The following is a 13489-nucleotide window of genomic DNA, read 5'->3' as shown; positions in this document are numbered from 1 at the left end:
ATTTATAAACATTTCACTTTGTGTTAAATTTAACCTATTTTTCTCCCAGGAAAAAAAGCCTTTTTCAAGACAAATGTTAGAACATTTGTTCTGTAAAAAGACGTTTTCTGAGTAAAGGTACTTTTGTACTTTTAATAAAACTGAAAATGAGAACTTGTACTGTACTTGTCTGTACTTGAATTGTGTAGCCTACTTCTTCCACCACTTAAAAAAAATCATACCTTCTTCAGAATCATATAATTTGTTTGTAGGGTCTTTATTGTATTTGATGGGTCTGTACATTGTTTGTTAAGGTAATATTAATGTTTGGCTGTTTTATGATATTTTATGATGTATTTGTATCATTTTTAGTTTTATTGTGAGATGTTTCGCATACTATTACTATTTCTCTCTACATACAAACAATATGGTGAATTCAGGTTGATTGGGACACCTTTTCTAAGTCATCTCAATGACAAAAAGTGTCCCAATCACCCTGAATTCACCCCTATATGATCCATTCAAAAGAACGACAAGACAGACCAGTGATTTAAAAAGATCTTGCATCACTTTTACGTTTGATTTTTAAAACTTTTCAACCTTTCCGTCAATGTTAAAAACAGACCTGCAACAAAAGACAGGGAACAACAAAATTAGATTTCCCAAACTTCAAGCACACAAACTCTTTTATGACATAAAACTTATTTATAAACTAACTAACTAACTAAACTATACATACAGAGCATCATAACAGACTTTGGGAGGGAGCAAGGCCAAAATAAATACCAAAACAATGAAAGTATCAAAACCTGATTCTACCTACAAATTCTAATTTTGTTGTTGTAACCTACTTTTTATGTAACATAAAACAAGGGAATGCTGTTTTAACTTAAGTGAGTTGCAATGACCCAACATACAACGGACACGTTCACACATGCGCACCTGCTAGTGATGGGCGCTGCTTCATGAAGCTGAAACCTTTATGAATCTTTTGTTTCGAAATCAGTGGTTCGGAGCGTGTTTCAAACTGCCAAAGTCACATGGTTTCAGTAAACGAGACTTCGTTACGTCATAACTGTATCAAAACGGTTTGGGATTTCAATGGTTCACCGCTGGGGACAATCTGTGTAATCCCATGAATCATTGCGGATTCACTGAGATCACCCCCACCGGTCTAAAGTACAGTGAAGATAAGGCAAATTAGTCCGGTGACGTAGGACTGCGCGCACCACAACAGGTTTTTAAAAATGCTGCTTGAAATGAAATGCTCCGTGGAGTCAATCAAAATGTAGCATGAACTCAACCAATCAGCATGTTCAGCGCCCAAGTCCCACCCACGAAAGTTCCTGAACTTTAAAAAAGTACTAGCTATCAAGCAGGGACTTTCTGACGGGGACATTTTTACCCGGAACTTCATTTAGACTCTGTTCCTGCGGTCGAAACACACAGAGTATCCCACACAAAAGTCCCTATAGTTCCTGGGGAAAGTTCCTGCGGTGGAAACGTGGCAATGTCTATAGAGTGTTGCAGGTATATGACATCACTTTGTAGGCAAAAACGCGTTTTAGCACTTCTTCGTCCCAAAGTCAATGGGTTTTTTGATCGGTGGCTGAAATAAGGTCTGTGGTGAACACAAGCTCAAGACACTTCCACATTTTATTCTACGACATAAAATACATCAATAATCCACAGTTGTGTGTTTTGAAATAGGCGGTTGCTAACAAGTGTCTAAATGAGACTACAGAAGCTGTCCAGGAGGTTAAACATCATCACGCTGAAAAGGTGAACTCAGCCCGCTTCTACAGCCTCATTATGCTCATTATTGTGCTCTTACAAACTATTCTAACTCAAACGTTCTGGGAAAATGTTTTTAGATAAAAACTGAAAGAGTTGTGGGAAGCTCAGTGATTGTGACGTTGAAGTCGTGGGACCGTGGTGTAGTTCGTTTATAGCCTTCCTTTAGCTTTTTACTTCTGATGACTGCATTTAGGCTTCAAACTTCATAAAAGTTGTGTTCATCTGTGATAATTATCTTGATGGACAAAACATGTAAGTATCATAAACATAAAAGGGAAACAGTGTGATGCGAACTGCCGGTTGGCCTACAAAGAGACGTCACACCTGCACCACTCTATTACCTGAGTATGACGTGTCTAAGTGTCTAGAGGTATTTGTATAATTAAAAGGAATAATAGAAGTTAATAGTCTCTGTTTAGCTGACCCATCCATAGAACAAACAAAACAATTTTGCTTCAGTGAGAAACTGGGATTTGGGGTTGTTAAACACATTAAGTTCTTCTTCTTATTGGCAAACCGCACTAAACAGTGCATTACTGCCATCTGCTGGTAACTTGGATCAGAAACACTTTCCGGATCAGATTTCCTCCCCCTTCCCACTCCCAGCCAGAACAGAACCAGAAGCCCAACCAGCGCTAGGTGTTCAGCGTGTTCAGCGTATTCAGGTGTTGAACCTCCAGCACCAAACATTACAGCCTTGAGAAAGAGAAGCACCTCTATTATTACTCATACTATTATACCTAAAATGACTCTAATCCCATACTTTCATACTTATTTCTACACACAATATATACACCTTGCACACTCACATCTTTGTACCCTCCTGTATTATATTCTATATTATACACTATTTATTAAACTATTGTTATTCAAGAACTGAATCAATGCAGTAACATTACTATACCCCATATCTAACACATTAAGTTGCATCAAAGTGAAAATCGCAAATTGACAGCGCTACTCTTCTGCACAATGGTAACCACAACAATAATAAGGTTCATTAGTTGACATTAATGTATTAACATGAACTAACCATGAGCAATACATTTGTTACTGTATTTGTCAATCTTTGTTAATGTAAATTACTTGTTCATGCACAGTGCATTAACTTATGTTAACAAGATTTTAATAAAGTATTAGTAAATGTTGAAATTAATATTAACAAAGATTAATAAATGCTGTATAAGTGCAGTTCATTATTAATTAATATAGTTAACTAATGAACCTTATTGTAAAGTGTTACCATGTACAAAAGTGTTTTTCAGTATAGGGAAAGATGTTGGTTTATGTTAATGTTTAATGTTCAGTAACTAAATTTAAATAAGGGTTAATTATTTTTTGAGTGTATTTTCATCAAGTCGGAAAAGGACTTTCATCACATAAAACAAAAATGATATCAAACTTATACCTGAATTTAGATCTACCTGTATTGTATATATTTTGTGTAGCTGATATATCAGTATCTCGGGCAAATGCCTGAGCATTCAAATGTAATTAAGGTTGTAACAAAACATAAGCACCTATCATTTTTACTAACTAAATATTGAGTTTTTTTTCTTTTAAATAGACAGATGTGGGTGAATCGTTCACAAAAAGATCACATGCATTTTACAAACTTTTAGAGATTACTGTAGATCACTAACAGAAACAGGCTGTGAGAATAAAGTTTGACATAGAACATGGTTTAGACTAGAGGATATGATGGAGACGAGTCACACACACACACACACACAAAAAGTAAGTGGGTGGGTGGCCAGAAATATGATGTGCTGAATAGTGAGCAAGTTTACTGACTGTGGGAATAATGTTTGGTGTCTACATCTAGCAGTGCTAGACTTCTAATTACTGAAGTAACAAAAATTATGAGAGGCATTGAGAGCAGTCTTTGTTTTTCAGATGATGATTACAAAAAGCCCAGTGATGTTTGTGGCTCCAGATGCCTTCCTTACTTAACAAAATATATGGGAATATACTGCAAAATATAATGCTATATATTACGTAATACATTTTCATATATGGGAAACTAGTGCTTATATTTCTCAATATACTTTTATATATGCATTCACCATGGCTATTGATACATATACAAAAAACATTGTTCCCATATTAATGTGAATGTATGTATGTACAAACATACACTGAATATAAAATTACATTTATTATGATATTAGCAAATATATTGTCACATATTTTTCAATATATGTAAATTCCGGGTAATTCATTATGTATTATTCAACATACTATTCTGTGTATTTTCAATATATCATTAAATCATTTAATATATTGATCATTCATATATAAGGAAATATATTTTCTTTGCGTAAGGGCTACCAATTTGGTTTAATGATCAGAGCTCAGGAGACGCATGAGATGAAGGGTATACCTGCCTATAATCTGAGGCTTCAGAAACACTGGAGTTATAAATAGAGAGGACTGCAAAAGGACAGGAAAAATATGAGTATGTGGACAGACAGACAGGATACATTAAAAAGACAACAGCTCGGACACTGCGGAAAGTAAAGGAGATTTGAGAACAGATCCAGGAAAAGGAAAGTCCAAGCTAGTGCAAACAGGATCAAGTGTGTGACCAGGGTAGGAAAGTTCACATGCTAGACGGAAATTACTGAACAACATAGCAAATCTGACGCACATACTATCATCTCTGAATGTTTGCTTATCCAATGAGTACAGCAACTCCTGCAGCCATTTCTGAGACTGTGGACAGACGTTTATGGGGGTGTCTGTAATAGGAAAGACATCACATGATGCATATAGACCCCTGGCTCTTTCACAGACTGATTCATAGTGGCTGACTCTTATAAGTGAGTCTCTTTTTATGATAATAATCATAGTCTCTTTGTGACCCAGACAACGAATCATTCCTGGACTTGAATAATATCATGATTCAGTGTCAAATGTCTTGGTCAGTTATGTGTGAAACTCACGAACATATCTTTGAAATGGCCATTCGTGCCGACATAGGAAGTTGATTACAAGAATGTTTTCCCAACCCATCTGGTCGTCTGACTCACAAAGGACACCCCACCGTGAAGAAACAGGCACCAGGATGAATCAGCAGCCCCGTGAAACAGCTCCAGGAGGAGTGAAGGTACAAGTGTGTGTGAACTTTCACTCCTCATGTTTAGGGAATGAGTCTGTGTGATAATCTCAAATCTCAACTTTCACTCTCTGTGGGAGAGCATTCTGTTATGCAGAATCTTAAAACGTTTGAGTTGTAATTTAAACAAATATATCTAAAAAAGTATTTACTTTAGAAATATTCTAGTCTAACTTTTTTCTTTGCAGGAATAAGGATGGATAAAAAGACATTGATCGGTGAAGGGCAGACAGTTAGCTTACACAAGGTAGACTAGTATAGACTATTATTAAATATTTAAATTATATTAATATTGTGGTTTTATAATATTGATATAATATCAATATTATATTTAAGACTTTTTACCCCGACTGAGGTAAAAACAAAAAGTGGGAGAAATTCAGTGGGTGGACAGACAGGGGAATAAAACGGCTGTGGGATGGACAGTGAAGCAACCTCATGGGTGGACTGATGACTGGTATGGGGATTATTTTAAAGTCCTGAGAAAGTTTAAACAAACTCATGTAGGGAATTGTAAATCCATGACTACCGAGAGAAGGAGAGAGAGAGAGAGAAATGGAAAAATGAATGCCAGACATTCTGGAACATAAACAACAGCAGTGGGGTGAAGTTAGAAAGCACACACCAGCATTAATGTAGCACAAGTAGACTGAAAGTGTTCTTAAAAGAATAGTTCACCAAGAAAAATAAATAAATAATTTGCGTCACCATTTCAAACCTACATGTAAATGACTTTCTTCTGTGGAACACAAAAAGCATTTTTTTTTTTTTTTTTTTTTAATTGCTTTAGATTCCTGTATAGCCAGGGGCTGGGGAAAACCCCCCACCCTAAAAGTATTCCATAGCCTTTAATTGCAGTTATACAAAGATAAAAAAGCAGTTATATACTCAAAAAATCATCCCTATTCTTTTATATTGTGTGCAAAAGCAGTGTCAACATTTGTACAATTTCCCCTTTTGTCTTCCTTGGAAGAAAAAAGTCAGGGTTTCAAAATGAATTAGGGTAATTCAATGATAACTGAATACATTATTGTTTAACTCTATGACAAGTCTCTGCATTGAACAAGCTGTGACTGAAATGAAAGATCTCAGAGCAATACAGTAAACGGAAAAGGGGGGCACAGATACAGTATCTTGGGAAAATAATATTTCAGAAACCAGAGGAGGGAGTTTTCACTTGACCTGTATCAATGCCCTAGCAACCTCAACACACTAAAAGACACAAAAGACACCGTACCAACTGCATAGTGCCACCCTGGAAATTACCCACAAAACCCTAGCATTTTGGCAGAGAGCTTTAAACAGGACAGCACCACTTACATATTCTTTAGAACATAGAAAATCTAGTATTTCTATACTTGTGAAACTCAGGAATCAATAATTCTCTTTTAATAAATTCCTTTCTTTCTCTATCACTATTCCTCTGTCTGGAATTAATTATGGGCTGAGGGAGTTTTATCTGCAGGAGGTCTGTCAGGGGCATTTATTACAACCACATGTTTCTAGAGGGAATGGCTGTAGTTTGAGCACACTTGAAACAGAAACTAAAGATAAGCCAACGTTTAAAGAAAAGTGCATTTCATATAAAACAGATTCAGTAACTAACTCGTTTCACAGGTATTTCTGCCCTCATCAGTTGGTGTGAAAGGTTTAAAAGTAAGAGAGTCCTAACATGCATCATTGTGGTTTAAAACGACAACCAGTGAGGATCCTGCAAGAATCTTCTGAATCCTCTATGTCTATGCATGTGTTTTCGATACAGCATTATCAATGTGGCGTCACCTTAAGTAGGATATTTTTATTTGAAGAGAAAGAAAACAGCACAATAAAACGATGCAAACATTCCATTTCACTTTCAAATTCCTTTAAACAGTCAGACCCCTTCGGAGCCCTTAAAGGGACGTGGTGATGGAAAAAAGATGGGATTTGAGGGGGACCTTTTTAAAAACATTTGTAAGAGAACACAAAACCATTACAAGTTGAACGTTCCTCACAGCTTATATCTCCTCATTTGACCCACAACAAATAAATAAAAACAAACAAATATATGCAATACAGGATGCAATATTTAGAAACTACTTTTGACTGTCTCTGCTGATTGTTTCATTGTAATTAATATACAGTGATAAAAACTGTTAAAGTTAATGATATAAGGCGATTATTTTATTTTCTGTACTGTAAAGACAGACATAGTAAAGAAATGGCTAAAGACGCATATTTTTCATCACCCATTAATACTAACACTTACTTTTCTTTTCTGTATATCTATTTATTTTTTATACTAGTATTTATTAGTTTTTAGTATTTATTTTTACTAACTGGGACTTGTCACAGTACTTACATATTAACCACGTTTCCACCGCAGGAACTTTCCCCAGGATCTAGGGACTTTGGGGTGGTACTCGTTGTGTTTCGACCATAGACTGTAAAAAAGATGGATGAGGCACCTTCACTCTCTTCCATTGGTGAAAAGGGAAGCCGCCAAAGTCCTAATATGGCGCTGGCTGATTTGGGACCTGATTCTGCGCAGTAGTGAACGCAGGACCCGAGTCTGTGCAGCAGTGAGCGTAAAGTGGAGCCGCGATATCAAGGTCCCGCCCTCACTCTCGCAGAAACGATTACTGTAGAGCAACTCATTATGTCAGTGTCAAATAAACAGTTATGGACATTAAAAGTTGAGGCTCCAATCTCCTCCCGAAAATCCCCTCAAAAAGTCTATTGGTGCCTCAGTGACTACTTCGTTTAGAGAAGCTGTCAATCTCAGCTGTCAATCATGACGTCACATTACCGTTTTATGGCATCATATAACTAAGACCAAACTTATTTTAAAAAAAACAAACACTTAAACTTACATCAGTATGATAAAAACTACCTAAAATGACAGAAAATATCTTTGGAAAAATGTATTTGAAGTGTAATTTCATTGTTTAGTTTCCATCACGTCCCATTAGACTTCATGGGGAGGGCGGGGTTCATGACTTATACTGGGACCAACCCCCTGGGATTGATCAAGACGCTTTGGCTTCACTTTTCAGGACTTGTGCGGCACACTTGGTTTCGTCCGCAGGGACCAGGGTCTAAATGAAGTCCCGGGTAAAAATGTCTCCCTCAGAAACTCCCTGCTGGCGAGATAGTACTTTTTCAAAGTTCAGGAACTTTCGGGGGTGGGACTTGGGCGCTGAACATGCTAATTGGTTGAGTTCATGCCATATTTTACTTCAACCACCATTTTTAAAAGTCTGTTGCAGTGTGCAGTAAGAGTTGTTTGTTATTCGGAACAACAATGGAGTTTAAAAAATACGACCGATGGACCGACAATCAGGCTTTATTAAGCTTATTAGAGTGTGCGCACATAATTACGCTAAGTTTATTTTTTTATAAATTCCAATAGGTGCGTGGAAAATTACGTACACAAATTTTTATGTCTTTTTAGTGCGTACGCAATGTTTATATATCAGGCCTTAGGCCCCTGGTCCTCTCTCGTCCTTCACTGTCGTCGCTCCTCCTTGTATGCTTCCGAAGCTCCTCCATGAGAAACGTCTCAGGTGACGACTGTAACCCTTGTTCCCTGAGAAGGGAACGAGACACTGCGTCGATGATGACACTTTGGGGAACGTCCCTCAGCGTAGCGGCTCTGAAGCATGAATGAAGCTGCGCACAGGCGCACTTAGGACGAGAGCACTAGAGTGCCTGGTGTAGATGGGATGTCCAGACTATGAAATCGAATAAAAGTATGAGGGGTGGCCCATCCTGCTGCATCTCACACTTCTTGGATCGGGGCCCTTGGAGGAGGGCTCTAGAGGACGCCATGCCTCCGGTTGAATGCGCCCTCATGGCCAAAGGTGAAGGCAAACTGCGCACCTGATAGGTCATAGATATAGCCTGAACGATCCAGTTGCTGATGGTCTGTTTGGATGCGGGAAGCCCCTTCTTGGGCAACCCGAAACACACCAGCAACTGATGTGACTTCCGCCATGAAGAAGACCTCTGGACATCAATTTTGAGAGCTCTGACAGGGCAGAGCAAATGAAGTCTTTCTTCATCTGCCGTCATGTGAGGTGGAGGATGAAAATCCTGCAGAACCGTATAGCCGTGCCACATTAGATGGCACTTTAGGCACATAGCCCGGCCTGGGATGCAAGATAGCCTTAATATCGCCAGGAGCAAACTCCAGGCACCCATGAGATATAAAGAGCACCTGAAGAACTCCTACTCTCCTCAGAGAAGAAATGGCTGATAAAAAAGCTACCTTGAGGGAAAGGTTCTTGGCCTCAGCCTCGACCAGCCCTTCGAGTTTTGCAAAATCAGTTTTGGGACTCCGTATTTATAAAACCCTGCGTCCAGCTCTGGTTGCCAGGTCTGCATAACAAAACCAGCCCAATTGCTAATCAAAACTTGCCAAAATCACGGCCAAAACTAGTCCAATCGAGCTTCATGAAAATGTTTATGTAATTTAAGAAAACAGAAGAAATACTGTATGAATAATACAGTAATTTCTTTCTGTATAAAAAAATTTAATTAAATTAATTTGTCATTAATGGCATAATACTTATAGCAGCCGAGTGGTTAATTTTACAGATATTGTTTAAAATACAAATTAAAATAAAAGAAAATTAGAAGAAACATATTTCAATCTGAGTGATCATGGTGAGATGATGCGACCTCACAATCAATCCTACCCTGCCGCCTCAGCAGCTGTGGGAACCAAACCATCTCTCAAAATCATCTCTCAAGAGAAAGTCAAACACAGATGGAGCTTCTCACAGTGAACGCATCACAGTGAATGCTTTCAGCTCCCTCGAGAGTCGAATGCGCTCTATGCAGTTTTGTGCAGTGTGATCAGAAGGTACAGTAAAAGTTACTTCCACATTATAGTGGTTAGTATCAATCTTCTTCTGGTCACACATCCTCACGTGATGCAAATTCACAGCTCAGAGTTCACCAAACTTGAACTTTTCGTATTAGCCTGCGTTTCTGGTCTGACGCATTTGCATGCATATGAATGGAAGTCAATGAAACAAAAAGTGCAGTGTGACCGCCCCTTAATACAACCTAGATATTGACATATTGTGTTACCTTCAATTTATTAAGTTCAAGTTCAAGTTCAAGTTAATTAAGTTCAATTATCCTAAAATTAATATTTGTACATTCAACCAAAACAAATAATTTTTTATTAATTATTTGTTTTGGTTGATTTGTTTTGGATAATTGAACTTAATTAACTTAATTGTTTTGGACAAAATTAAGACTGTTAACCTTATTCAACTAAACGGCATTGGATTAACCTTATGTAATTAACTTAAGTTAATTGAAATAAATAATGTTACATAAATCCAACGCAACCTAGTTACGTGGGACCTGTTGACATAAAAAAGTTAATTAAAGCCAACATAGCATTTTTTAGAGTGAACTCGTTCTCACACCCAACTCGTCACATATTGACACTTGGTCAGGACCCCTCTGCGTCACCTTTACAGGGTGGACTGACTTCCAGCCACAGCCTAAGATGAAATCAACTGAAGATAAAAGACATTAAATCTGTGAAGATCTCAGCAGAGGAGGATTAAACAACTCCAGAAACCAGAAAGTGTTAGTGCAGCAAGATATCCAGCAATATTATAACAATCAGTTAGAAGATTTTAACAAACATGAGCACAAAAAGTGAATCCACGATGACACACACAAACATCAACAATCAGCACATGAATCTCAACAATGGTGAGAGAGAACGTTTATATTCTCTAGAGCATCTGTTTACATTGTCTATGGAACTGTTTAAGACAAAGAAATTACTGTTTACCCTGAGGAGACGTACTGAAATCCCCTAAAACTCTAGGCCCTCATGTCCAGATAGATTTAAACACATTACAACTTACACTGACAGATGAGTGAATGATAGAGTATCCATATGTCTGTTTAAAAAGTATTGATATGCAAGTTTCCAAAAAACACATGATAATGGTAATTTTTATTGCATACACCATGGTAATATATTGTAATTTTTTTCTAATATACTATTGTATATGAATATGGTAATCATTTGCTACCATATATTATATTCCAGAAAACAAGATTAACTTACTGTCACATATACGCTTAACACTTGGTTGATTAATGCCGAGTTGACACTGCACGATTTTAGCCCCGATTTTCACTCGCAGACAGATTTTGTGAAATCGCAGACAAATGCCAGAAATCGGAGGCAAAGCGGTGCTCGTTCACACGAGTGACAATCGCACACTGTAATAATAATAATAATTCGTTACATATATATAGCGCTTTTTCTGAGACCTCAAAGCGCTTTACATATGGAAGGGGGGAATCTCCTCAACCACCACCAATGTGCAGCATCCACTTGGATGATGCGACGGCAGCCATATTGCGCCAGAACGCTCACCACACACCAGCTTACTGGTGGAGAGGAGACAGTGATGAAGCCAATCAGTATATGGGGATGATTAGGAGGCCATGATGGACAGAGGCCAAGGGGAAGATTTGGCCAGGATGCCGGGGTTACACCCCTACTCTTTTTCGAAGGAAATCCTGGGATTTTTAATGACCACATAGAGTCAGGACCTCAGTTTTACGTCTCATCCGAAGGACGGTGCTCTTTTGGCAGTATAGTGTCCCCGTCACTATACTGGGGCATTAGGACCCACATAGACCACAGGGTGAGCACCCCCTGCTGGCCTCGCTAACACCTCTTCCAGCAGCAACCTAGTTTTCCCAGGAGGTCTCCCATCCAGGTACTAACCAGGCTCAGCCCTGCTTAGCTTCAGTGGGCAACCAGTCTTGGGTAACAGGGTGATATGGCTGCTGTACATTATCAAAGACGCAATCTGAGAGAATTGACGATGTGTCGCTGATGCCCATGAGATATTTGGCATGCCAAATATCTGGACCTGTCTGTGATTCAAAATCCTGCTGTGTGAAATGAGTTCTGACTAAAAATTACATTGACAATGACCTACGGCCAATGAGAGACCAAGATACAGGGTAGCTGGATGTTCAGGGAGGAGTCTTAATCAGAATTAATTAGCTTACACATAAGCTTTACAATTATATCAATCAGCCACCTGAAACAACAGCTAGCGCTATGAGGCCACACCTGAAATAAAAACTCACTCAAACTCAAGAACACTGATCAAATAAATGATGTAAACCACTGTCCTCAATAAAACAATCATAAAAAATTCCTTTCCTTCTAGGTGAGATTCTTACCTTATACTACCTCACCACCTCACGGACCTCACACACATTCCCTATTGATTCGACAAACACATATTTAGACTGTGAATCGCGATTGTGGGAAAGGAAAGAAAATAGACAACTCACCAGGGAAGAATGGAAGTGATAGACCAAATCACTTTACTGCCCAAAAAGACAGAGTACAGGAAGGATGACAACAACACTACACATGATTTTATAAAGCCAACTACATATCGAGCCTCAATGCCTAACAGAAAAAAAAGTCAATCTGGTTAGTAAGTAAAGCTGGTAATGTGGAGTTGTTTAATCCTCCTCTGCTGAGATCTTGAGAAATTTAATGTCTTCTTTTATCTTCAGATGATTTCATCTAAGACTGTGGCTGAAGTCAGTTGTAGTTCTTGTGTTTCTGCTCGTCTCTTTTTCTGTTCTATTTTTTTTCCTTCATTGATTCTACATGTTAACAGGCTTATTAAGGTTGAGATGACTCCATATTTAATATACACATATTTTGTGGCTCAGATAAGGTCCAGGTCTGGTTTATTTTCTTTGCTCTTGGCTGACATGGGGCATTGCTATGGCTTGCTTGTGGCCCAGATCTGGCAAACAGGAGTGGACATTGGAATGCAGTTGTTCAAGGTAGTCTGACGCAGACGTTGCACTTACAGTAGTGACAGTGTCCTCTGATGTCACTGAGGGTTCATTAGGCAAGGAATCATGAACTAGAGGGAGGCTCGAGGATCAGGAACTCTACTAGATGACACGGAGGCACCTTCAGGGCCTTGATGCAGGAGTGAAGAACAACTTGAAGGAGGAGAAGGAAGTGAATGAACAGCAATTGGTACCATCACCGAGGAGAAAGTTCTTGCTCTGACGTCACCAATAACCAGATATCGTCATCCGGTAGATCATCCTCTCTAGATTCCACAGATGCTATATCAGACTCTGAAATGAGAGAGTTAAACAGACAGATGGTTGAGCTCTTAACAGAGTACGATGCACATGTCTATTTTTTTCCAAATCGCCAACACTCACAACACCGGGTGTAGAGGCTCGCAGCACTTTAAAAACAGAACTCCAGCAATCTTGAATCTTTGCCCGCAAACACAACAGCTTACCTTGGATCAAAGGGTCATCTTAAGCCGCTTTCCGACCAAGTAGTTACAGGAACTTAGTTATAGGAACTGTCCACTTCTAAACAGTTCTATGAACTACTCTCCCCCAAACTCGGTTTTGCTGTTTGCGTTTGCACTGGCCAAGTGGCCATAGGAACTGGTAGGAGGGGTAAGGGAGTGACGCAAGCACGGCGACTTTTATTTTGACGGAGCGACGGACCTTTATTTTGACAGCGCTGAGAATGCCAGCGATTTTTTTTTCCCCGGACCTGTT

The sequence above is a fragment of the Rutilus rutilus genome (assembly GCF_951802725.1).
Source record: "Rutilus rutilus genome assembly, chromosome: 9".
Taxonomy (NCBI): domain Eukaryota; kingdom Metazoa; phylum Chordata; class Actinopteri; order Cypriniformes; family Leuciscidae; genus Rutilus; species Rutilus rutilus.
This window is presented reverse-complemented; position numbering follows the sequence as displayed.